Genomic DNA, 27,476 nt, shown 5'->3' on the forward strand with positions numbered 1-27,476 from the left:
CAGATAGTTCAAATGTAATTAACAAAATCTAAGAATATGAAATACACGTATGTCATTTTGGTACGTATATTTAGGTCACATTTTAGGAATGTTAAAGAGATTTTAATAATAATATCTTTAATGCATGTTTCTTTTCTTAATAGAGAAAAAATGATTTATTGCTAGTACTTGACAACCGGAATAGAGAGAGAGAGAGAGAGAGAGAGAGAGGGAGAGAGAGAGAGATAGAGAGAGAGAGAGAGGATCTATTTGATTCAAGCCTGCCAGGCTAACTGCATCTGCGCCCGTTATGAAAAACCGGTACTTCTTTTGGTGTGACTGAAGTAAAACTGTTTAGGCAGTCTTCCATTGGTGGTTGTGTTTCAGTATCGTCAGAAATGTTGAATACAAAGCAGGACGCTATGTCTGTCTTAAGTTTGTCTATTTTGTTTAGAAAAAGTAATTGAAGTCTTGTGCGAGTTGTTTGGAAGATGCAGCTTTTGGTAAAGTGATGTCATTTGTAGCACCTAACAGATGCCTTGTGATTTTGAAAAGACTCATTGAATCTTTTTGGCAAGATTCTAACTTATCCAAGTAGAAATGTATTTTTGCATTTTTAGTAATCTATTTACTGTTGCACACTGTTCTCTGTAAAGCTTATCAGTCTTGATTTGCAATATTTCTGTTCCAACTTGCGCCTTAAATGTTTAGCATCATGAAGTTCTTGTGTATACCAGGAACAGGTTGGTCTCTGAATAATTTTTCTTGTGCGCAATGGTGCATGTTTATCAATAATTGATGTCTAAGACAGGCATTGTCTTAGTTGAAAGCAAAAACTGATAAATATTATGTACACTCACTTTCATCATATTCAGTATAACCAACAACATCAACTCTGTTGTTGGTATCGTTAAGTTCCAGTTGCTTGAGTATTGTTTTATATTTTGCCGACTGTCAGTGCCACATATATTGTTACAAAAATACGACAGCACGAACAAAAATCTGAATTTTGGTTCACATAAAATTTGTTCAAAATACCAACCTTGTCGGCTGATGTTCAAACACCAGTTTCTGAGAGAATTTATGACTTTTCAACGAGATGGAACTTATAATTTCTCTTTGACTTAGTAAGTTATGAGTCCGAAAATAACATTACTGGATATGTCATTATGTGTTCCTCAGTGTCAAAGGTATATGCAGTATAAAGTGTTTGAATGTTTGTCCCATACATACTTGCAAAGGGTCATCTTACAGAATTTATTGGTATGCTTCAAGTGGACATGAGAATATTGCTGGGAGTTTCTAGTTTGATAATTGTCTTTGAGTTATGGTAGCTAGCATGAACTTTATTCAAACTTATTTGGCCTGATTCTAAACAAAACTGACATAATATTTTCAAATGCACAATAGCTCCACTCGGTTACATTGCTCATCACAAAATTTAAACAATCTGAACGGCCAATTATTTTGACTAAATCTAGTTTGAATTTTCCATCACATGTATTATTCTGTCAAGCATTTGCAAGGGCCACGTTTCATTATACATTGAACCTGCACATTGTTTTGAAGAAAAAACTTCTAAAAGTTGCGGTATTAGTATTTTTTCCTTCTCTAACCCTAAAGACTTCAAAGCAAAAAATGTGTTTGCAAATTGATACCCACTTTTGCTCTTCTACTTTGCCATTTCTTTGGTTTCTTTCCATTTTATCAATTATGGTGTTTTCTGATAATCGCACTTAACTTTGATCGTTGTCTAATTATGATATTTAGACAACAAATCTCGTACATGTGTTACGCATGTTTTTTTTCAACATCTGGGCAACGTTGATAGAGCAAGTCATTTTTCGTAGTTTTACGTGATTATTCCTAAGCTTGAGCTATAGCTGTTCTAATTTCTACTCAGATCCAGTTTGTTTACAATACTTGTTATCTCTGCCAATTTATTCCAAAGATAATTGTCTGTTTACTTGTATATTTTCCTTTTAATTTCACATTCATGCAGGCCGCAATTTTTCACGTGTCTGCTGATCAAACAAAAATCCTCTACTATACAGATAAACTATTATTTTTGGCAGTAACAATTATGAATGGCTTGCGGATAAAATAAAAAAAAAATACTGAAAATGACTTTTATTTCTGTTTTGTTTTGTCAAAAACAGAGCCGGCGCTCCCGTAAAACGGAAAAAATGACTGGCCTTAAGGTGTCATATATACAATAACGATATCCTGGAAAGCCTTATTTTATACCTGAATGAAATAATAATTATGCTAATAAACAACATAACGCTAATTTAATATAATGTAGTGCATATTCAGAAAGGCTTTTTCAAATTAAGAATAAAGAACATAAAAATGCATTATCATTAAAGTGTTAACACATTTAAAAGTCATTCTTGCATAAAATTTTGCTTTTACATGATACGCCAATGTATAAACGGGATAAAAAGCGTGCTCACATACTGTTAATATATGATTTTTGTTTTTGAAATGCTTTCCCAGAGACGTATATTGTTTTACACGCAGACTAACATCTGATATCTGCGTCTTCTTTCTCCGATAATAATCTCTTCTTGTAGAATAAAAGACGGAATCTAATGCAAAGTATGTTTTCTGTATCAGTTACCACCACCAAACGCGCCTCCCACACAATGTTCGTACACGCTTTTCTTCTTGTTTTCTCTCCTTTTAAAGTCAATACAATTTTTGTCGATTACCGGGAATGTATAAGAATTGAGATTTGTGCAGTTGTTTTTAGAAATTATATTGATAATTTTGGTAAGCATCGGTCGGTGTGTTTTTATCCAATATTGCAAAGAATTTGGATAAACAATTTTAAAATTTGTTACCACATTCTTATTTACTCTTACCCTAAATGTTTTCGTACGCAAAATAATTCGAATGTAAAGTGGTAATTCTTGACACTTTGTTCCTGTTTACCAAAATTTTAAGAAATATGCAAACTTATGAGTAATGTCATGTTTGTAATAATTACATGGTAACACAATCGTCTGAAAACCGTCAGTACATGCAACTGGTAATGTTATTGATTTCTATGCCATGGTTGTGGATATTTAAAGTATGTTTACCATTTCAAAGAAAAGCCGAACGGTAATTGAATAAATGTACGTAAAGTCATCACATATGAAAACAATATATTTAGTCGTCGTGTAATGTTTAAATGCAAGAAAAGCGACAATACAAGTTTGTTTTGTGTATCAATGGGTGTAAAAATCTTATTGATGTTATTGTGACCTCGAAGCACGGTCTCGTTTACAAAATTTCCCACGGTCTCGTTTACAAAATTTCCCGCGGGCTTCTGCAGACGATAAAAGACATAAAACGTGTATTATCCTTACATTTGTATAAAAGCGCTGCAATGGTAATGGAAGCAAAACTGTAAGACAAGGTACTATGTTGGGTTTGATATAAGAAAATGCATCCGTCAATGGCTAGATATGGTTAGTCGGATTTGTTTTATCTCCATTTTGCGACTCCACTACATTGTAAGTATGTAGTAAAATAGAAAAAGTGGAAACTCCACAGGTCGCTCAACACAACAAAAACGAAAATGTTGCAGGCTCGGTTTTATTGAGCCTGTTCATGGACGGTAGTGGAAATACATGCTACCGTCCACGCCCTCTAGCCCCGGGCTGAGCAGAACCCAACATTTACACATGCTAAAAGTACAAAAAACAATTTAGAGACATCCGCAGATGTGTTCATACGGCGGTGCACATGGAACCTTCAATGCTACACTAGTGTGTAATTCCATGAAAAGCGGCGTATGGTCCCCAATTCAAATAATGGGTTTGCCCTAAACGAGAAAACAATGAGCAGAACTAAACAAACTGGAATTTAGAAAGGGGATCTGAGGTTATGGAGCCTGCATATCACAGGAACTGCCAAAAGACAAAATTAAGAAGCAGGCACCATATCCAAGGGGTGATTAAACAATACCCAAAGCTATGAAAGCGGGAGTATTGGAACCACCCAGGCCGAAATGTTCATGCTGAGAAACTAAACAGTACCAGTAACACGACATAAAAGTCGTGCTGAACGATCAAAGAAGATCGAAATATAACAGCCCTGATTGAATGTACAGGGAGACTTTTTACGGCCGCCACACGGCACAAACAACGCTGCTGTGATAATAAAATAGAAAAAGTGGAAACTCCACAGGTCGCTCAACACAACAAAAACGAAAATGTTGCAGGCTCGGTTTTATTGAGCCTGTTCATGGACGGTAGTGGAAATACATGCTACCGTCCACGCCCTCTAGCCCCGGGCTGAGCAGAACCCAACATTTACACATGCTAAAAGTACAAAAAACAATTTAGAGACATCCGCAGATGTGTTCATACGGCGGTGCACATGGAACCTTCAATGCTACACTAGTGTGTAATTCCATGAAAAGCGGCGTATGGTCCCCAATTCAAATAATGGGTTTGCCCTAAACGAGAAAACAATGAGCAGAACTAAACAAACTGGAATTTAGAAAGGGGATCTGAGGTTATGGAGCCTGCATATCACAGGAACTGCCAAAAAGACAAATTTAAAAAGCAGGCACCATATCCAAGGGGTGATTAAACAATGCCCAAAGCTATGAAAGCGGGAGTATTGGAACCACCCAGGCCGAAATGTTCATGCTGAGAAACTAAACAGTACCAGTAACACGACATAAAAGTCGTGCTGAACTATCAAAGAAGATCGAAATATAACAGCCCTGATTGAATGTACAGGGAGACTTTTTACGGCCGCCACACGGCACAAACAACGCTGCTGTGATAATAAAATAGAAAAAGTGGAAACTCCACAGGTCGCTCAACACAACAAAAACGAAAATGTTGCAGGCTCGGTTTTATTGAGCCTGTTCATGGACGGTAGTGGAAATACATGCTACCGTCCACGCCCTCTAGCCCCGGGCTGAGCAGAACCCAACATTTACACATGCTAAAAGTACAAAAAACAATTTAGAGACATCCGCAGATGTGTTCATACGGCGGTGCACATGGAACCTTCAATGCTACACTAGTGTGTAATTCCATGAAAAGCGGCGTATGGTCCCCAATTCAAATAATGGGTTTGCCCTAAACGAGAAAACAATGAGCAGAACTAAACAAACTGGAATTTAGAAAGGGAATCTGAGGTTATGGAGCCTGCATATCACAGGAACTGCCAAAAGACAAAATTAAGAAGCAGGCACCATATACAAGGGGTGATTAAACAATACCCAAAGCTATGGAAGCGGGAGTATTGGAACCACCCAGGCCGAAATGTTCATGCTGAGAAACTAAACAGTACCAGTAACACGACATAAAAGTCGTGCTGAACTATCAAAGAAGATCAAAATATAACAGCCCTGATTGAATGTACAGGGAGACTTTTTACGGCCGCCACACGGCACAAACAACGCTGCTGTGATAATAAAATAGAAAAAGTGGAAACTCCACAGGTCGCTCAACACAACAAAAACGAAAATGTTGCAGGCTCGGTTTTATTGAGCCTGTTCATGGACGGTAGTGGAAATACATGCTACCGTCCACGCCCTCTAGCCCCGGGCTGAGCAGAACCCAACATTTACACATGCTAAAAGTACAAAAAACAATTTAGAGACATCCGCAGATGTGTTCATACGGCGGTGCACATGGAACCTTCAATGCTACACTAGTGTGTAATTCCATGAAAAGCGGCGTATGGTCCCCAATTCAAATAATGGGTTTGCCCTAAACGAGAAAACAATGAGCAGAACTAAACAAACTGGAATTTAGAAAGGGAATCTGAGGTTATGGAGCCTGCATATCACAGGAACTGCCAAAAGACAAAATTAAGAAGCAGGCACCATATACAAGGGGTGATTAAACAATACCCAAAGCTATGGAAGCGGGAGTATTGGAACCACCCAGGCCGAAATGTTCATGCTGAGAAACTAAACAGTACCAGTAACACGACATAAAAGTCGTGCTGAACGATCTGAGAAGATCGAAATATAACAGCCCTGATTGAATGTAGGGGGAGACTTATTACGGCCGCCACACGGCACAAACAACGCTGCTGTGATAATAAGACCTTTTTGTCCTAATCGCTTGATGTAAAATGTAGAGTAGACGTATCCATCGGGAATACGCGGTTTATGTAGTGGCAAGGGATATCTTCTCTGACATATGTGTTCCTGATCCTTTGTGGCCGCTTGCTTGATTTTGCTTTCTTTATTCACTTGCCCTGTACCGCTGTGGGATCAAGACTTTCGATTAGGGTGTTGAGTGTTATCATGCCAGAAAGCTTTCTAACTAGATTACGGAAGCTTGAAAATCTAACATACGTGTAATTTCGGCAATTTGACTTAATTAAACCTCAAAACAAATCTGCCAAGAAACCCTCAAACAATGTTGTGGAGATTCCATCATCGACAAGTACTGCATTGTTTTTACACCTTATCTTCAAAACTCTACCAAAATTAAAAAATCAAAGGCCTTTGTAAAATAAAAGCTGTTTTCGCGCAGACTCTTTATATAGGTGACAAGGTACGTGTACATAGTAAAGACATTCACGGTACGGGCGAAGTATGCTAAAAATTAGAGAAAAATACAGCTGAAAAGTAAAATTTGCCATCTTTATCGGAAAAGTGGATTCGTTTCCGCCCGTTGCACACACAGACACACACACACACAAACACACACACACACACCATGTATACGTCCTGACAATATGTTTTAAAATTCAGTAATGAGCTCATAAGATATCTTTGTTAGCACACAAAAGCAACGTTTTCAAGCAAATATTGGGTAAAATTTCAGATTTCTTTTTATTTTATAATGATTTGTTTTAGCTCGATTGTGATGATTTTTTTGGTTGGATTTAACATCGCACCGACACATGATAGGTCATGTGGCGACTTTCCAGCTATAATGGTGGAGGAAGACCCTAGGTGCCCCATCCGTGCATTACTGTGAAATCATTTTATTTCGTGGGCATGAAATTTCGTGATTTTGGTCGAAATGGCAATTTCGTGGGGATATGAATTCGTGGATTACAACTTTTGAACATAAAGTAAATGGGAATTTTCCTTGTTCGTTGGGATTAAATTTCGTGGATTGACGCAACCACGAAATCCACGAAAGTTAGTCCCCCACGAATATTAATTATTTCACAGTATTTCATCACGAGCAGGAACCTGAGTAGAACCACCGACCTTCCGTAAGCCAGCTGGATGGCTTCCTCACATGAAGAATTCAACACCCCGAGTGAGGCTCGGATCCATATCGATGAGGGGCAAGTGATTTGAAGTCAGCGACCTTTACCACTCGGCCACGGAGGCCCCTCATTGTGATGAAATATTCTAGCTTCTATGAACCATCCTTGAGGCCGCTTCCTGGAAAACCCAGTACTGGTTTCAAATAAGAAGTCATGGACGTGACTACAGTAGTGCTCGAACCCACAACCCTTGGATTGAACGACCGACACCTTATCCACTAAACAACCGCTCCACTTACTTCTTTTTTCAATTGTGATTTTACCCGATTTCAGAAGTCGCAGCCTATCGTGTCGGACTTCCAAGACCTGAGAACAAGGTCGAGCAGTGTCAATGCAACTAATTGAAAACTATCTAAGCTGGTCTTAAAATCGAACACCCTGACTCAGACGTATCTATTTATTGTGTAGCGTAACTCTTAAAAGGTCAGATATTTTACATGCCCTTTCAATGTTTGACCATAGACTGATAAACACAACTATCTGACTTGAAGCAAGTTAACTGACTGAAATTGAGATAAACTCAAAAACATGTATACATATACATTCTTTTGAAAATTCCAAACTCACGCCTCCACTTTTAATCCATTTTGAAAAATCAGTCGATGTTTTTGCAAAGTATTTTTCTGTGTCACTTTTGTTACAATTTTACACATTATACAACAGTGATTTGATGTGTAAAGATGACAGTAAACTATTAATTCGGATTTAGAGTATAATTGCATTTTGATTGATAACATTCTCTATGGAAATTTATATGAATTAGATTCAGATAAACTATACATTTCTAGCAGAAATTAACGAAAGTATATTTATGAGAAAAAATATAGATAATATGTCTTTTCGTTCTATTTATCGGGCGCGTCAGCAAAAACGTATACACGACTTGGCAGAGCCTCATTTATTTTATTTATTTTGTTGGGTTTAACGTCGCACCGACACAATTTTAGGTCATATGGCGACTTTCCAGCTTTAATGGTGGAGGAAGACCCCAGGTGCCCCTCCGTGCACTATTTCATCACGAGCGGGCACCTGGGTAGAACCACCGACCTTCCGTAAGCCAGCTGGATGGCTTCCTCACGTGAAGAATTCTACGCCCCAAATGAGGTTTCGAACCCACATGGCAGAGCCTCAGTGTATATAGTATATAACAATAAATGAAGGGCAGTGACCTAATATTCTACATATATCTTATATAAATAACATATCAAGTTGTACTTTACCGTCGCCATTCCTGTATTGTCACCTTAGCATTTCTAGCAGTTTGATTCGTCTTCGCAGCAAATATACATTTGGTCACTTAAAGAGATGAAAAATAAATGTATTTTATAATATTTTACAATTATGATACAACATGTAACATTTCATCAATACGTTAGTTTAGTCGTTTTGAGGACTACAATGAACGTGAAAAATATTACCTATAAACTACTTCAATCGGGTACCATTATCATAAATTAATTTGAAACATGACTAAATTACTTATGTATTTAATAATTTGTGAGCTTATAAGTAAACTAAAGCAACTTCTACGACATGAAATATCAACAAATGATATTTCTGGATCATGGAACTATTCCTTCTCTATTTGCTTCTGTCGTTGCTCTGAAAACTGCAGAGATATAGAATACATGATTACATGATATTGTGATTATTTCTATTTCTTTCATCAGAATACTATTAAAATTATACGAAATTTATTGTGTTTGAAAGAACTAAAAATCCACACGATCTTTTACGGAACGTAACGGTAATCTTAGATTTTAGCGTAGACAGTGAGCGCAGAGAGTAGCTTCCTTTACCAAAATGGCGAACATTGTAAATAACTTGTTTTGAATTTGGAAAAATATCTGTAACAATTTTTGTTGTAAAAAAAAAGAAACAAAAAAGAAAAAAAAAAGCCGGAGTTTTAGATTGCTAAGAGGACCATTTGTATTGTGACGGCAAATGCAAGTCAATGTATCCTGGTAAGATAATAATAGAAAAACGAAAACAAAAATGGGCCTAAAAGCTTAACTGGTTAGAAGTCTGAAAAATATGTATACTGGCTGCACATCCGATCAGCGGTCACTGGCTTAAGCGGCCAGATTGTCTGCCTCCCCTGGCTGGCTGCTTAAGGATGTAGGAGCGAATTTTTTCTAACGTAAAGAATTTTTTCATACTCTGTGAGCTTGAAGAACAGTAGTTTCCAAGACAAACAAGAGAAGAAAAAACATAGGTCACCGAACTCGTTTTCATTTTATAGGGCATTTTCTTCACCCCCTGCTTAAGCATTTCTGCAATTTTGTAAAATTTGAAAAATGGTGATACTTTATGAAACATATAATATCCCACTTAATGTTATAGGGATTTCAGGTGTTACAGGTTAATATGAGTACAAGGTGATGCCAGTATTATATAAGCATAAATGTCACTAACAATTCTCTTTCATTTTCACATATTGACATAATTACCCCACCCACTTTATTGTCAATGGAAAAAACGTATTTAGATCTACAAAAATATTTCTGACGTTTAGATTTTCAAAATATTTTGCAGCTTTAACGACCCAGAAAAATGCTTCAAAATGGAAAGAAAAAAAGTTGGGGTCACCGTGCATCTAAGAGATTTATTAAGAAAAAACTGTTAAAAATTGGTGAATTTTGATATTTTTTGTTCTTTTTGTTTTAGTATATGTTTTCTAGATAATATAATGTGCTATCTTGAAAACTTTTATTTCAATTATAGCTCATTATTATATGTATCAGTCAGTAAAATTTCAAAACCATACCTAATCTACTTTAATAGATATTTGACATTACCTACCCCTACCCCATTGTAAATCTTACGTCAATTTTAGGCAAATACCAGGCAAAAATAAGGGTGAAAAAAATTTTTTCACAAAAAGTAGAATTTATTTGCTTAAATGGTACATTATTAGCCATATTTTAATCATCTATCATTAATTTTTGGCAAAACTGTTGTTAGGAAGCACTATTCGGGGAAACATTTTTCAAAATGGCGGATATCCTGGAAAATACGCTCGTACATCCTTAAGGTAGTTCGATACATTTTGTGCGCATGCGCGAATAATCTCGGTTTACGTAAAGTCGAAAAATTTAAGTGTGTTGAATTTTACTTATTTCTTGCTTGCTTTCCAAGAGAATCTTCAATAATCAGCGTCTTAATAGAAAAGGTAGAAGGAAACTATTTGTTGAGGCTTTAAATCTATGTTTACCGCGGGATTTTTAACGACATTCACCGGTTTCGTAAAGCGGTCGTTTGTTTTGGCGCAATGTGGAAGTGTCGTCTTGATGCAGTTTTTTGGCTGAAAAGTTGACGAATTCTTCGTCTCACTACGTCTGTCATTTGTTTTACGTTTGCCATCAGTTTTAGGCAGTAACTGTTAGCTGTCGAGAGTACCGGAACAGACTGTGAAGTATTTCTATAGATCTAAATATAGTTCGTAAAAAAGGACAGTTTGTCTGGCATTTGGAATTCCTACACAAGTGATCCATGAGGACTTTATCCAGTTTCCAGAATGGCAGGAAAAAAGGACTTATTGAATTGGACCACTTGTCAAGGCAGCTTACAAAAGTCAGAAATTTAAAAGCAGCCACTCAGTGACAGTAAGCTTGTCTACATTTTCCATAAAATTTCCAAAATAAATGTTGGACAAAAAACATGGAAATACATACGACATCAACACAAAATAGCACAGCACCAGAATGAATGCGGAAGTTGTCACGAGTTGTTCCTGTTCATTTATGGTTTACAGATTCCAAAAGTCTGGTGAGTCATGTAAAATATATTGTATTGTCATTTCGACTCATTTGATAGTAGATCATACTGTACTGTAATTGAGCCGTGCCATGAGAAAACCAACATAGTGGGTTTGCGACCAGCATGGATCCAGACCAACCTGCATCCGCGCAGTCTGGTCAGGCTCCATGCTGTTCGCTTTGAAAGCCTATTGGAATTGAAGAAACTGTTAGCAAACAGCATGGATCCATGCTGGTCGCAAACCCACTATGTTGGTTTTCTCATGGCACGGCTCAATTGTTTATTAATTATTTTAGTTCATTCTAAAGCCCTCAACAGACGGTAGGATTATTTTGTACAACACCAATTAAATTTAAGATGTACAGCCAAATGTTATCGTGTGTACGATGCTATTCCTTGATTTCGTAAATCTTTCTTGACCTACAGATTAGGACATGTTCTATTTTGTAAGATTTGAGCCGCGTCATGAGAAAACCAACGTATTGCCTTTCCGACCAGCATCTGCGCAGTCTTGTCCATGCTGTTCGCTATGAAACGGTTTCTCTAATTGCAATAGACTTTGAAAGCAAACATCATTGATCCTGATCAGACTGCGTGGATGCACAGGCTGGTCTTGATCCATGCAGGTCGCAAAGCCACTATGTTGGTTTTCTCATGGCGTGGCTCATTTGTGTCATGCATAATCAAATTCATGGGATATTATTTTTTATTAAGAATGGTTACATTCTTTTCAGTACCTAATGCACTATGTTTACTAGGTAAAGCTCTGTTATTTAAATGGGAGTGGAATACTGTCCACTGTTTTTTTAAAATTGTACATCTTTGAGATAAATAGTGTTGTACAACTAGAACTTAACGTCTGTTGAGGCCTTAAGGTTCTTTTATCTTTTCAAGAGTAATGGACCAGTGTGCTTTAATATGTTTTATCATGATGATTTATGAATGAATTAATAAAGACCTAGTATACATAATTTTAAAATATTTAATTATAAGTAATCAAGTTAGTATTCTGTAACAATGCGAATTGTATTGATTGTCAATTTTCAGAACATATCTTGATTATGTTTATTTTCAGAACCAGATATGAGTAGAGTACAGTTTGAGAAATGTCTTGGTAGAACAGATACCAAGGAAATAATAAAGAGCAGAACAGACCACATTTCTCCTTATAACTGGTAAAGTTCCAAGTAAGGGCGAGTACAATAATGCAGCCCCAGTGAGAGTTTGTGATGAGGTGTCAACTGTAAATGTGTGGTCGTTAAATGATGTGCAGTCAGATTGACAAGTATTTGAAGTAACATTAATTTATAAATTATCAGTTCTGAGAGAAATTTTTGCTGAGCTTTGTGCAGGATACTCTTAAAACATACATGAACCAGAATTTTATATTATAAGTACAATGTCAGATGTACTCCAGACTTCACACATATGTTGATGTTTATACATATGTGGTGATTAATTTGTCAAGTGAAGAAATGTTATGAATAATGTTAGTGGGTGACAGACCAGAAGTACAAAGTCAATTACAGAGGTCGACAACACTGAGTTTAGGAAAAAATACGGTGATTCTGACGAAACAACATACATAGATAACACTAGTAAAATGAAAACTTTTAGTGTATGGAAAAGTTTGGAAACAGGTTTAGTGTTACGGTTTACCATTGACAGAAGAGACAGTATTTACAGACTGGTCTACACTTATTTTGATTTGACTTTTACACGGTGATTCCTCCAGTAAACAGCTAGTGATCTGAGAGAATTGTGTTCATTATATCATACAGGTTTAGAGTGAATGTAAAATTAAATCAATCAAAATTTTTCAAAATTGGATGTTGAAACTTTACAACTGTTTAGTATTTCAGTAATCAGTTAGGATTTTTGAGTGATTTCAATAAAGTACAAATGAAATAAAAAAGAATCACTATCAGCCAAGATGATGTGCTATTGTAAAAGATAGAAAGAAAATTCACAAGTCACATTAACTTGGTAAAAGGGATTTTAACAGAATTAAACTATAATTGGTGAAGGATTCTGCATGTTGTATCAAATAGCTATAATGTATTTTGTAGTTCTTTGGATGTATCTTCTATCTATCTCTTTTCAAACTAAATTTTATCTCTTAAATCTATTGAATTTGAAATTGCCATCAAAATAAAAATTTCTTTTAAAAACAATATATTTAACAATTAAAAGGTATATTCAACAAGCCAGTACTTTGTTACTAATCTTAGTCAGTTGAATTTATTTTTAGACTTGTCCTATTTTTTTTATTCAGTTTCTGGATCCCCATTTATTAGTTACAGTACACATTTTGGGATTCCAGCAATTTTCCACATCCTCATTACAAGGTAGTATTGATCTTTCATTGGTCCAGTGGTTAACTAATTTTAGCATAAAGTAAAACTGTTCTATTAATAGATTTTCAGAAAATCTGTTTGAGTATTTATACCCAGTATACAAATTCATGTACTTTTATTTGATTTGAACATTACTGTTTAATATTATCCTGAACAAATTACAGGTTTTCTTTGCTTTATATTAGAGAATTTTGGTAAATTTCATTGATGAAAGGTCCAAGGTACTTTTCTCAAATAGTCAATTAATAGAAATTTTCAAATATAATATCTTGTGCAGTGAATTAAAAAGAAATTTATTTTTTTCAGTACTAGTCAGTTCTGAACTTGAAAGGTACTTTGATAGGTTTTTGGTACACTACACACTTTATATATTTCTATGGCCTGATTAGAAGTAGCCTGTTGGTTTAATTCAGTAACTTACTATTTTAGATTACTTGGGGTGGTTCACTACCTGTTAGAAATATTTAAGGTGATTAACCATCTGTTAGAAAATGATAATACGGTACTGGGACTTGTTTTGGTAGGCAATTATCACAACATGAAATTTTATAGGTGCTGAATTGAAGGTCATTTCCTCCATGGTTATTGTCGTGGTGTTTATAACTCCCCCGCCACAAATGGTGGGGGTTATATGAATGGTCTCTGTCCATCCTTCCCTACTTCCGTCCTTCCGTAACATTTTGTGTCCACTCTGTATATCCTAAACCCCTTGAACATGTTAAAGGATTTTCATAAAACTTGGTTCAAATGATCACCTCATCAAGACAATGTGCAGAACCCATGAGTCACCCATGTCGGTTCAAGGTCAAGGTCACAACTCAAAGCCTTCAATTTTGTGTCTGCTCTGTATCTCCTAAACCCCTTCAAGTGTGCTGTTAACAGACAGCTTTTGTGATATATCAGGAGCACATAATTCAGGACAAGCTGGTCTGATCATGAGTTATTCCAAGAGCTTGTGCTCGTATACATTGCCATTAAATCTGATCAAAATTATGAAAATGTTCAAACTAGAGCGTTAAAATTGTCAAATATTGCAACTTTTTATATAACAGGGACAGATAACTCTCTGGACTTGCTAGTCTGAAAATGCCTGAAATCTAGGTCTTGCAAGACCCTATGGCCGTACACATTGTCTATTTTAGACAAGTTTCTAAGTTTATTCGAGATTTCTTTAAATGAAAATGATACAGTTGTAAAAAATTGGTAAATATTGCTATTTTTAGCTCATCTGATTTTTTGAAAAAAAATGATGAGTTATTGTCATCACTTGAGCGGTTGTCGGCGTCGGCGTCTGCGTCGGCGTTGCCTGGTTAAGTTTTATGTTTAGGTCAGCTTTTCTCCTAAACTATCAAAGCTATTGCTTTGAAACTTGGAATACTTGTTCACCATCATAAGCTGACCCTGTTTAGCAAGAAACATAACTCCATCTTGCTTTTTGCAAGATTTATGGCCCCTTTTGTACTTAGAAAATATCAGATTTCTTTGTTAAGTTTTATGTTTAGGTCAACTTTTCTCCTAAACTATCAAAACTATTGCTTTGAAACTTGGAATACTTGTTCACCATCATAAGCAGACCCTGTACATCAAGAAACATAACTCCATCTAGCTTTTTGCAAGAATTATTGCCCCTTTTGGACTTTGAAAATCAGTTTTCTTGGTTAAGTTTTATGTTTAGGTCAGCTTTTATCCTAAACTATCAAAGCTATTGCTTTAAAACTTGCAACACTTGTTCACCACCATAAGCTGACCCTGTACAGCAAGAAACATAACTCTATCCTGCTTTTTGCAAGATTTATGGCCCCTGTTGGACTTAGAAAATATCAGGTTTCTTGGTTAAGTTTTATGTTTAGGTCAACTTTTTCTCTTAAACTATCAAAGCTATTGCTTTGAAACTTGCAACTCTTGTTCACCATCATAAGCTGACCCTGTATAGCAAGAAACATAACTCCATCCTGCTTTTTGCAAGATTTATGGCCCCTTTTGGACTTAGAAAATATCAGAATTCTTAGTTAAGTTTTATGTTTAGGTCAACTTTTTCTCTTAAACTATCAAACCTATTGCTTTGAAACTTGCAACACTTGTTCACCATCATAAGCTGACCCTGTACAGCAAGCAACATAACTCTATCCTGCTTTTTGCAATAATTATTGCCCCTTTTGGACTTAGAAAATCATTTTCTTGGTTGAGTATTTTGTTTAAGTCAACTTTTCTCATAAACTATCAAAGCTATTGCTTTAAAACCTGCAACAGTTTTTCACCATCATAAGTGGACACTATACATCAAGAAACATAACTCTATCCTGCTTTTTGCAAGAATGATGGCCCTTTTTAGACTTAGAAAATCATGGGTAGGACAATATTTCTATTATACAAAAAAATCAGATGAGCGTCAGCACCCGCAAGGCGGTGCTCTTGTTTACTATATCAGGGGCACATTACTCTTGATATACTGGTCGGATCATCCCCATAATGCAACACATTCCAGATTATGTAGCCATGCATATTGTTTTTATACTTTGGTGAAGATTGTTATAGTAATATTCATGCTGGAGTGTTAACAATGCTATATAATTCATAATTAACTTTAAAAAAGTGGGTGGGGTAATGTTACATCTGTTTTTTTATGATGAAATGTCGATGTAAATGGTTTGGAACTATTTTGTTATTTAAAATTATGTTTTCCACACATGTTCATATTGTTTAGGCGTTTTTTTTCATGAAAATATTTGTTGTTATAGCTTATTTGCCAGCAAACCCCAATATTCTAAAATTTTGGTACTTTCATGATAAAATACAGAATATCTCTCTTATATGTTCGGTGACCCCTAATTTTTTTACCCTTATTTTAAAGCAATTTTGAGACACAATATATAGAAAAAGTATTTCAAAAATCTTAATTGTAGAAATAATGTTATGCTATCTTTAGACTGATACAAGTACTGGTCCCATTGGAAAAAAGTGGGTGGGGTAATTATATTGCCTTGTGAAAATGAGTAACGGTATTATGTGAAAATCATTAAAATTTCATACTGACTTCATAGCATATTCAAACTGAATTGTTAGAAATACAATTATTTTACAACTGATAAAGATAGTTTGTGTTTTGAAATGTACCCCCAATTTTTCCAGGTTTTTCAAATTTCACTTTTGTCTTGACAGTGTGTGTAGAAAATGGCCGATATAATGAAAAGGAGTTCGGTGACCTACCGTTTTTTTTGCTTTTATATGAAATAGATACTAAAGGTCTTCAAACATGCAAAGTATGAAAACATTCTTAATTGTAGAACAAATTGGCCTGAAACGTATCCAACATCCTTAAGACAGGTTAGACTGTATATTGTTCTAAAAATCTCATTAAGTTTGTATATTTGTACACGAGCATTTCTTTATTTTGAAATCGTGACATGTGTTCAATATTTTTTTTCCGTTACACTTCTTTTTGCTGTTTGCCTACTTTGCGATGCATAGCTTTATGGCTGTGTTTGGGATGTTCTGTGCTCCCGGAAATCTACCCTTACCTTTTTATCTTTTGAGTCATCTTTGCGTTCGGCACGGCGGGGATTTTTAAGAATTAGATTTTTACCAATTTTTAACAATTAAAGTAAATTTTCATACATTATTCACACATATATTGTTTCATTGAGAATATTAAGTATATAGTTGTGTAAATGGTTACAATGCCATGTACATCAATACATGAGTTTTCTTCTCTTAACTTGCGAGATGAATAATTTAAATCTGATCAAGATGATTTGAACGTTGAATAAAGTCATTGCACAGTTATAAAACCCTCTATTGATTCTACTTACCATTGTTTAAAATGTTTTTGTCTTGATCATAAGACAAAACAAAAACCCATTGATTTACGCAGCTATTTTTGATTGGGGTATGGATAAAGTAATGTAATTCAGCGCTGTGATGAGGTGTCGATTTTGTCATACATTAAATATAGTCTAAACATGGAGTTCTATACTGAAATAATTTTTGCCCAAGCTAATAAAGTTTTAAGACTTATTTTAATTTGATTATACTAATATAGTTTGTCCCAAAAAGAGGATATGCAGGCAAAAATACTGCATTGCCCTGTCTTGTGATTTGAGTGTATGGGTAGCGTCATGTAATTTTACGAGAAAATAAATCCGGTGACCCCATAATGTTATTGATTCAATTGATAGAAAATACAACTGTAATCATTATGATAATTTTTGTTTTTCAATTTCTATCGTTTGGGTTTTATATGAAACACAATTATAGGAAACATTTTATTCAAAGCTCAACGTCGTATTTGTAACTCTGACGTCACATTAACATCATTAACAATTACGTTAAAATGATATCTACAAATAAAGACATTTTAATATAGAAATATGATGAGTAATAAGCAAATCGATACTTGTTGACTGAAAAGAATGATCTACGGAAACAATTTCACGGACGTGAAATCACGGTTCATTAAAAATGAACGTCAATAGGCGTGTTTGAAAGCTTACAGAGAAAAAATACAGAAATATCGAACATGAAAAATACTCAAGAAATGACGAATGTGCTGATTTTTATGATATTAAAATAAACAAAACGTCGGAATGGAACCGTTTAACTTGAGCTTAGGCGCATTTCATTTTAAACCAAGTTTAGTTCTACTTTTGATATAAGCTCTGATTACAGACACATGTACAGAAAGTTTTCGCACAATGATTTAATGAAGCGGTTACCTTTATGTGAATAACATGCAGCAAAATTAATAAAATCGATTTTGCTGCAGTTTAATGTCATTAACGACATACTGTTCTAGAAAAAAACAGGAAAAGATGGCATCTACTTCTGATGATCATGATTACCAACTTTATAAACAAAGGCTGTATTAGTTTCACAGTAAATGCTTTTTTTTTTTTTTTTTTTTGTAAATCGTTTAAAAGATCACAATTGTGTATTAACGCACATACCTACTTAGAGCTTTCATGTATAAAGTAAATAACATACTTCCAAGGAGGTATTTGCTATGGACTAATCTAGAACTCTTTCATCCTTTTTACCGCTGAAAGAAATAATTATCAGTAAATTGTTATTTTTATAGCATCCTTGTTAATTCGGGATGTTTCTCACATGAAAGTATGAATTGTTTGAAATTTCAAACAACTCAAAGTAACAATGCGAGGCATATCATTATGACAGGGTCAGCATATATCCATAATAATTCCGCTATCAAATTCAAAACGTTTTTTAAAGATAATATCTTAAAATTTTAATTGAATAAAAGAAACGATTAAAAAGATAAGTGAGCATTAATATAATAAATGCAAGACCGAGATAAATATCAAAGTCTTCGTTGGATAACTTTTAAGTAAACAAACAGATTGATTGGTCTATAGTACTGTGTCTATGTGTTATAAATAGACAATTGCGAATGAAGATGACACCATGGACGAACGATTTTTCATCGAAATCATCTCAACACGGTTTGTTTAAATTATATGAGGTAGGACAAAATGCATTAAATGGTATTTAAGCCTTGCTTATAATGCCTCTACTATGCGTTGGGGGATATAGATTTGGTTTAATCTGTTCATCTGTTCGTCTGTCTGTCTGTCAGACAAAAAATGTAACTGATTGATATTTAATATCAGGAATAGCGCGCCCGATATTTTAGGACATTTGAGCATAAAGTGCTCAAAGTGAACTATTGTGGTAGCACTATGTCTGTCGTCCGTCTTCGTCCGTCGTTGACAAATTCACTGTAAAAGGTAAAGGTAAAGGTAAAGGTAAAGGTAAAAGATAAATGTTGAGTTTTATTTACAGTCGCTTGGTGAAACAATTAACATAAGCTCTCTGGAGTTTTTGAGCGACCCTATATTAAGAACAGTTAAAACCAATTATACCTCACCCCCAGCAATTTGCTGATACCCATTTACAGCTGGATCGAATTGCAGAAATGCGATTTCGCATCACCTTCAGAAGACATTACATTGCTGAAATGCCATTTCGCGACAAATGCAGAGGACATAACATTGTAGAAATGGCATTTCGCGTCACCCTCATAATTGGCATTACATTGCCGAAATGCAATTTTGCGTCATATTCACCAAAAGAACTGCACTGTTCGCCATTTACTCCTTTTTGTCGGGGCGATATTCGACGAGCGACGTTTGTCGGGGCGACCTTCAGCTAGGCGATATCCGGCGACGTATATCGGAAAATAAGATGGATTATTCCATATATGAATCTAATTTCGGTTTGTTCACTAAGTGGTTCGGTATATAATGGGGAATAAAAATACTGATGAAAGGTCAATTTTAAACGAACTCTCCATGACTTGAAAGAAATTTTCTAAAGGGAAGAGGTCAATAAACGGTCCCTACAATACTATAGAAGAAAATCCCTGATAAGCGCGAGCTAAATATGTTCAGAACAGATCTTGATTTCTACTGTCGGTAGTTTATCATGATATATGAAAACGAAAAGCTAATTTTAAAGTTATTTAATTAAGATGGTGTGTTTATAGATTAAAGAGTACCTAAAATGCACAGAAACTCTTTATATAGTTTTTTAATGTTGTTTTGCAATTCCTAAGTAATGAAAGCGTTTACAATACTACTAAAAGTCTGACATTAATCTCAGGTGTACAGATTTAAAAATGTGTAAGTTTTATAAAGATTCTAAATTAAAGTAAAATGAAACAAACATTAAAAGATTTTAGATAATAAATTTCATTTAGAGTTATAAGCCCCCTCCCCCTAAAAAGAAAGAAAAAAAAAAAAAAAACAAAAAACCGTAATAATAAGTTATGTTAATACTTTACTAGATATTACTGTTGTTATTCCTATTTTTTAAGTTTAAAAGTAATATTAAGACACATTGTGACGAGAAATGTCACAACGTGTGGTAGAAATACACGTGACCGGGGATTCATTTAATTCATTTTAATTTTACTAACCTGTAGCTTTAGAGCAGGGTGATTATTAAGAGCAAGTTTGATGCACTATAAACGAATTTATATAATTTAAACTGACCTTTGCAAGGCGGTGCCCAATGTTTCCTTTTTTCACGTTTTGTCCTTAATACCCATATATTTGTCTGCTAGTATCTATTTGTGTGTACGTATAAGCAATTTACACATCTATACTTTGATCATGACTTTTTATTGGAAAGTTGTTCTTGTTTTTAGACCCCTACTGGTGAAACACCCGGACACTATAGGAATTCCCTCCGTCTGTCCGTCAGCAAATGTGAATCCTGCAATTATTAAAAAAAGTACTCAAGCTAGGTTCCTAAAACTTAGTGTGTTTGTATAGAGGGCAGTAAGTAAATAATGCACGTGCATGACTAATGCTTGTAGGACAAAGGTCAATGTCACTACTTAAGGTCAAGTCAAAATTGTTTCAGCTCCATAACTTTTATATGCATAGATGGATTATTGAAGTGGTACACAGACATGTTCATGATGAGATAATGTGTCAACACATGATCTATGCCGGTTAAAGGTCAAGGTCACTGTTAAGGTCAATTGAAAATTTGTTTCTTCCCCATAACTTTTAATTGCATTGAAGTATATCTTATTACTCAAAAGAAATGTTCCCTATATTTAGATTATTAAACGCAAATACTTTTTTAAGCATCCTTTGGGAGAACGATGAGCTTATTGTCGAATACTCATCCTGTCGAGTGAAAATTTGTTTCTGTCCCATAACTTTTAATTGCATTGAAGTAAAGCCGGAAGATTGGACACCATCTTTATAAATACTACGGTTTTGCAATTTAAGTACAGTAATCAACAGTTCCTTTAAATAACGTATCTTCAGTGTGGGGAATCGCGTTACTTTGAATGACTGTGTGCACGGAAAATTGCGGCAACCAGAATATCAAGGTGTTTTATGTTGATAAATGTTGTTTTAGATATTATAACATAGCCGATCGTATACCCCTTACCATCCGATTTCATCTGTTGACCGTTTTGTCCCCATATATTGATACTTTCGGGAACACTCAGAGATTTTGAATGTTTTTTGTCATTTTGGGAAGGTAGTTTTCAAGGACCTTCAGTATTTATTGCAGAAAATACATATTTTAAAACATTTACGACAATTAATTGGCAGTGCAAAGCCAGGAACACTTGACTGAGTATTCATCACAATAAGGACATTTGTTTATATGCATAAAACCGCTGCATGAAGAAACTAGACTGAAATTACTGAAATTAATAAAATGGCGACAAACACGTACATCGCATTTTAAATGACAGCTTACACGTTCACAAACATTTCGAACATAACATTTCAGTGTTGTAAGAAATAAAATAATTTGAAAGCCATTGCACATATACACCGAACAGAAATCATCGTTTCGTTGTCGGCTAGGGCTTTCACATATATAATCCTTATTTTGATCCTAATTTCTATTGCAAAATGTGACTGTACTACAACAACATAAACAAACCAGACATCATGAACTCCTTGCGAAAATAACCTAGTACCATATATGAGTGGGATTTAATTTTGAGCATTGTTTTGGTCTCTTTCGTTTTGTAAGATGACCCATTGAAAATAGTGCATTCTCCTTCTTCTGATAGGCTTCGGTATGGTGTATATGTGAAATGGCCTTTACTCTTCAAGCTTCAAGCCTTCGATAAATACAATACTGTTTGTCACTGACAAATATATTTATGTTGATTATTTGTTTATGTCCGTTCGAAAGTCTTTATTACCACTTTCCATAGCCGATACAAGTCCAGTTGAAGAAATAAATTCTCATCATTTACTTTTTGTGAAAAAGAAATGAGCCTGAAGAGCCCCAATCATTGAAACTTTTAACAATATTATACAAGCTGAGAAGGAATCTGTTATATTCGCTATAAAGTCCTATATTTCAGTTCTTTTTCTCTTGCGCAATGTTTATAATTCCTTCCTGTGCTTTTCTTGAGAGAGAATGTTCCTTTTTCTTACATGTTCTTGATTCACTCTATGTTCCGTCCTCTCTCACCATAAAAGCGAATGTTCTGTCACCCTTATAGTACATGCCCTAAGATTATAACACTGGCATTCCATCTTTCCCGGGTGTATCATTAATTTTCCCGATAGGAAACCACTCTACAAAATTATCATAATTTATCTGCCGATTTAACTTTCAATTGCATACATTGTTTCTAAAAACTGAAGTGAATTAAAAAAAGTAAGAATGAAATTAGTTCAGTAACTAAGAGAAAAACAAACGGAATATTTACAACATTATAATATTAAAGTTGGCAAGAATTGAATGGGGGCCATTTTCAATTTAACATAGACGTTTGCGTGAAAAACAACCAAAAGAATGATGTATGGAACAGGAAAAAAACTACAATTGTTTGATTTAGAAGCTTTTTTTCAGACATGTGCTCATTTATAAAATTTTACTGCTGACACAATGAATCATCGGCGAATTCATTTGATCACGCAAGTAAAGTCTGTCTTAGTTATTTAACAGGTTAGTCGCACACAGGTAAATCACAAAAAAAGTTCAGTTCAGGTAAACATATTATTTATACCTAAACGGAAGTAAGACGATATCTTCAAGGACGTTCATTTTTGAATTTAAATACATGCATTAAAGCGGCTAGCCCACACATTGTGGTGTCAGATTTTTAAAAATCAAAGTTTTGTTTTATTCACCTATATGCTGCATATTTGATGCTCTTATAATGTATTTTTATCAAATTCAGTTGAAAATCATTGTTTTACTAATACATTTAAGATAAAAACATTCGTTTACAACTTCTGATAAGGATTTTCCAGTTTATAAAAAAAAAAACGGAATACCCGTCCGCAAACATCACGTGATTTTCAAGAGTGCACCACGTATAGGTATCGCACACTATTGTGACGTTTTGAAATAAATGAAGTCAGTAAACTTAGTACGTTAACGATGAAGTCAGTGATTTCTCGTTGGCCTAGTGCGATTACGATATTCGTATAATACTTTTCCGAAATGAGTTCGATTTCAAGACCCGTTAAATTTTGTCTTAAATATTTTCTTCACTACAAGTCAATGAAGACAAAACACGTTAGTAAATCTAGTAACAATTGATATGTAGTTCTAATGCTTTTAAACTTTCCTGTGATATTTTCCAACCTTTACGGGTTAGTTTTATAACAATCTTACACTTCACTTTGATACAAGCATTACCCGGCCATAATTTCAGGATTGATTGATTTAAAGATACTACCAATTTTATACGAAAATAAGAAAAGAAACAATAAATTAGAAACCAGAGAAAAATAAACTTACACAAAGTATGTATTGCAAACTGAAAGAAAATGGGGATCGAACTCCCGACGAAAAAGTATAATACAAATACCGTAACCGCTCGGCAAACGAGGAATTACTGACCAAATAGTAAACTTAGTGTATTGACTTAATTTTTTGTTATTGTTTTGTTTTCACTTCTAAACGCCATGAAACGGTGCGCTACCTATAGTTCGTATTTATGGGGAGCGATGTTTGTGTACCTTTAAAAATGGAACGGTCCGTTATTTAAGAAGTGTTATTCAGTACGATATAATGGTTCTTACCTGAATAATGCAAAATAAATCATGCTGACTTCCCTAATCGGTAGACGAGTATAGAAATTGACCCATCAAGCTACATGCGCACTTTTGGTTTGCTACCCACGTGATGATAGCGTCTAAAAATACTGTCGCGTCTCGTTCTATATCTATTAATGTATACAAAATAAATCGTTGTAACGGTTTATAAAAGTACACGAGAAAAACTGCAAATTCGAATGTTCCCGTAATTCTGGAAACTTTATACTGGTCAACCATTATGTTCCATATAAATATATGAAAGTGGCGACATTCTGCTTTTCGGTGATAAATTATTTTAAAAATTACAATTCAAATTGTGTGGGTTAGTCGCTTTAAAGGACGCTCTTTATTACGGAAGGAAGAAAACATCAAAAAAAAACTTCCGCGTTACATCATTTTTAAGTTACCTTAACATAAATTGGCCTGGCCATCAGTGTATGTTCAATAGGCATTTAATAGGCATTTATTTATGTAAGCCGGAAGGTTGTTTATTTGTCATTAATGAGGTATCAATTTTCTTCTGTTTCCTGTAACATTTATGGCGCAAAACGACTGCAAACTGTAACATGTAAAATCAGAGGAGCAATTGTTTATATTTCAAAGTTAAAAGCTAATTAAAACTGTAGTCCTACCTGCAGAGCCATTGAAGAATATGTAACGTCCAATTATAACAGCATTACTTCGAGAAGTATTTGACTGACTAAAGATTTAGGTAGATAACTCGTCCTTTAAAACTGGTTTATTACAGGTCCAATAATGCCAGGTAGGATGTAGTGCGGTGTCAACAATGTTATTTATAGATATTTGCGAATTAAGCGACACCTAGGTCGATCGATTTTTCACCGGGAACATCTCAACCATAACAGGTTTATGTTATATATGTGCAATAGAATATAATGCATTTAACAGTAATAAGGTCTGGTTTAAAATGCCACTACTTTACGGAAGAGGATTTGGCTTTGTATGTTCGTCTGTCTGCCAGAAAAAAAAACTCGTGTTACATAATTATGTCACAAAAAGTATCAAAAACCGCCAAACAATATATTTCAATGTTATTCAACATCAGGATTTCGCACATTTGAGCACAATGTCTTCAAGGTGAGCAATTATCTTAGCACTGGTTCCGTCGTTCGTCTTCATCTATCATTTAAATGTTTACAAATATCACTCTGTAGTATACAATTTAACCCCGATTGTGTTATGTTGTGTTAATCAAACGACGTTAGATTTTGCAACATGGCCATTTTTGGCTCAAATCTTAAAGGATTAAATCAAATCATAGAAACATTATTTTAACACTCCATACTTCAAATTTTATTCCTGGTCTAAACATTTGTCCTCATGATATTTATGTTTGAAAGTGGATTATCTCTGGTCAAAAATTAATGTCACTAGATGAAGTTATTGAAACAACGTACTAGAGGCCAAAATTTATTTTCTATCTTATAAATCCTGGTTAGATTGTTTTACTTTAAACAATTTAGATTCAGTCTTTAACTTGGGTATCTGTGATTAAAGACTGGTTGACGTAGTTGCATATTGTTTACACTCTATGGGAACTATTTTCTCTTGAATCTAATGAAACCGGAACAGAATATTTGCCTCTATCAAATGTAGGGTATTTTTGAAACTGGGTGAAAAACAAGGTTATTAAGCTGAATACAACTAATAGAAAAGCATTTTTTACACTCTCGAGGCTAATTCATAGCGGTAAAGTTTAAACTTGGTCATCTAACGTTTTAAGGTAGGCCAGTAAACAGATTCTTAAGGTAGTTCTGCACGTTTGGATCCAACTTTTTTCTACAATGTAGAATTTGATTAAACTCTGATTTTTCAAAACTTCAGATTATACCTAGAAACTTCAGCAAATAAAAAGGATAAGGTAATGTGCTTTATTTTTTGCTAGACTGATTTGAAAAATTTGGACCTCACGCAGTTTTTCATAATGGAAGTCTATGGGAAAATCATAACTTTCAAAACATTTTCGCGAACAGAAATTTTCCTACAATGTAGATTTTGATGAAACTTCTTACGGTTGTAAATAAACATAAGGCCTATAATGTGGTAAAATAAAATGTATAGGTCCGTGTGCTTATTTTTGAGATATTTGACCATGTTTAAAGTGTACCGACTATTTCGCTATAGTCCTGTTCAATAAGGGTTGTTATCTCCCCTGATTTATTACTCCCCTTGTGAACTCTTCAGTGCCAAAAGATAAGATCAGCATATATCCAAAATATTGGGGAGCAAACATGATTAACTGAATTTGCATATGTTACAAATTGCTGATTACAATCTGTTGACAGAAATTGTATATTTATCATGTTTATATAATAATTGATAAAAATGTAAACAGCATGTCATCTGGTCTGATCTTGCATTATCAATTATGTGAGAAATTCTTTTACTTTGATTACATTATTAGATAATTGAAATCACGAATGTCCTGATATCCTAGTTAATGCAGGATCTGAAACGAAATTCTAAGCCTTACTGATTTTATTCTTTTTGAACTTTTTTTAAATATACAGACACTGTATGCTGCTTGATCTAAAAGAACAATTTAATACAAATAGTAAAGTTACAAATCACAGAATGACAACAAAATTTCATTAAATACATGTATAGCTGGTATTGAGAAAGACCATTTTTTAAGAAGTTGAAACAAATGCCAAACATTGTTAAAAAGTGAAGCGAGTGTTGATTTCCCCTTAAGTATTTTATTTTAAAACTATTACAGACTTACAGAGAGGATACTTGATTGTTTCAGTTTTAGATTGAAATATATTTCACAGACTGGACCACCCTATGTAATATTTCTACGAGTGGGCAGCCACAAGAATGCATGTAAATTATGGTGTTCACAAATGTAGTATTTACATATATCATACTGAAACAAACAAATTTTCTTTTTATTGTATATAATGGCAATGCTCTTAATTGAATTATATATCTATTTACCCGTGCAATGTTATGTGCATTGTGTCATAGAATTTCCTATCGCTTATAATTCGTATTCTTTAGTGTACCATTGAAAAATTAAAATATTTTCAGTACTTTAACAGTGAAAATATTGATTTTATTTCATTGATGTACTCCATTGAAAAGCATTAAATAACAACTGTTTACTCCCTTCAGCAAAGAAATTGTTGAAAATGATTAAAAAGTATTAATATGCAGGAAGACCTTTGTTGCCTAAAGTGAACCTGGTTAAAGCAGTCAGTTACTAGTGTTCAGTTTCATGATAGCTTGAACCTCATTTAAACTGCCACATTTATCAGTTTGACCTAAGTTACTTATCCGAGTGTAGTTATATATCAAACCAGTCAAAACCTTTGAACATTGAACTTCTATTAAACATTTAACTTGCCGTTTAGAACCTGTAGGATTTAGTCCTGCTGACCAGAACAGTTTAGACTGTATCATTTTTACTGGTAGGTAGCAGGAGCGGAAACAAAGTTTTATTTCATAGTGAAACATTAATTTCAGCAGGGTCACTCAAAATGAATTCATTTTTGAAAGACCCTGATTTCAGCGATTGTTTTCCTTCTTTATATGCCGCGATCAATTCAGTCGG

At 34.4% G+C, this 27,476-nt stretch overlaps 1 protein-coding gene across 2 annotated transcripts in view; it reads right to left on the reverse strand.

The window, feature by feature from the left end:
• Positions 1–24,667, reverse strand: part of LOC128551239 (heat shock 70 kDa protein 12B-like) — a 50,225-nt gene extending 25,558 nt beyond the window's left edge. Inside the window, exons 1-3 of one of the 2 annotated variants that reach the window (XM_053531948.1) lie at positions 24,532–24,667; positions 20,354–20,576; positions 8,451–8,526 (exon numbers count right to left, since the gene is read on the reverse strand). The gene's annotated coding sequence lies outside the window, so the exon portion shown is untranslated. The remainder of the gene's footprint in view (positions 1–8,450; positions 8,527–20,353; positions 20,577–24,531) is intronic. The other variant, XM_053531947.1, reaches the window with a different exon arrangement.
• Positions 24,668–27,476: the final 2,809 nt, after the last annotated feature.

The sequence above is a fragment of the Mercenaria mercenaria genome, chromosome 19, assembly GCF_021730395.1.
Source record: "Mercenaria mercenaria strain notata chromosome 19, MADL_Memer_1, whole genome shotgun sequence".
NCBI lineage: Eukaryota > Metazoa > Mollusca > Bivalvia > Venerida > Veneridae > Mercenaria > Mercenaria mercenaria.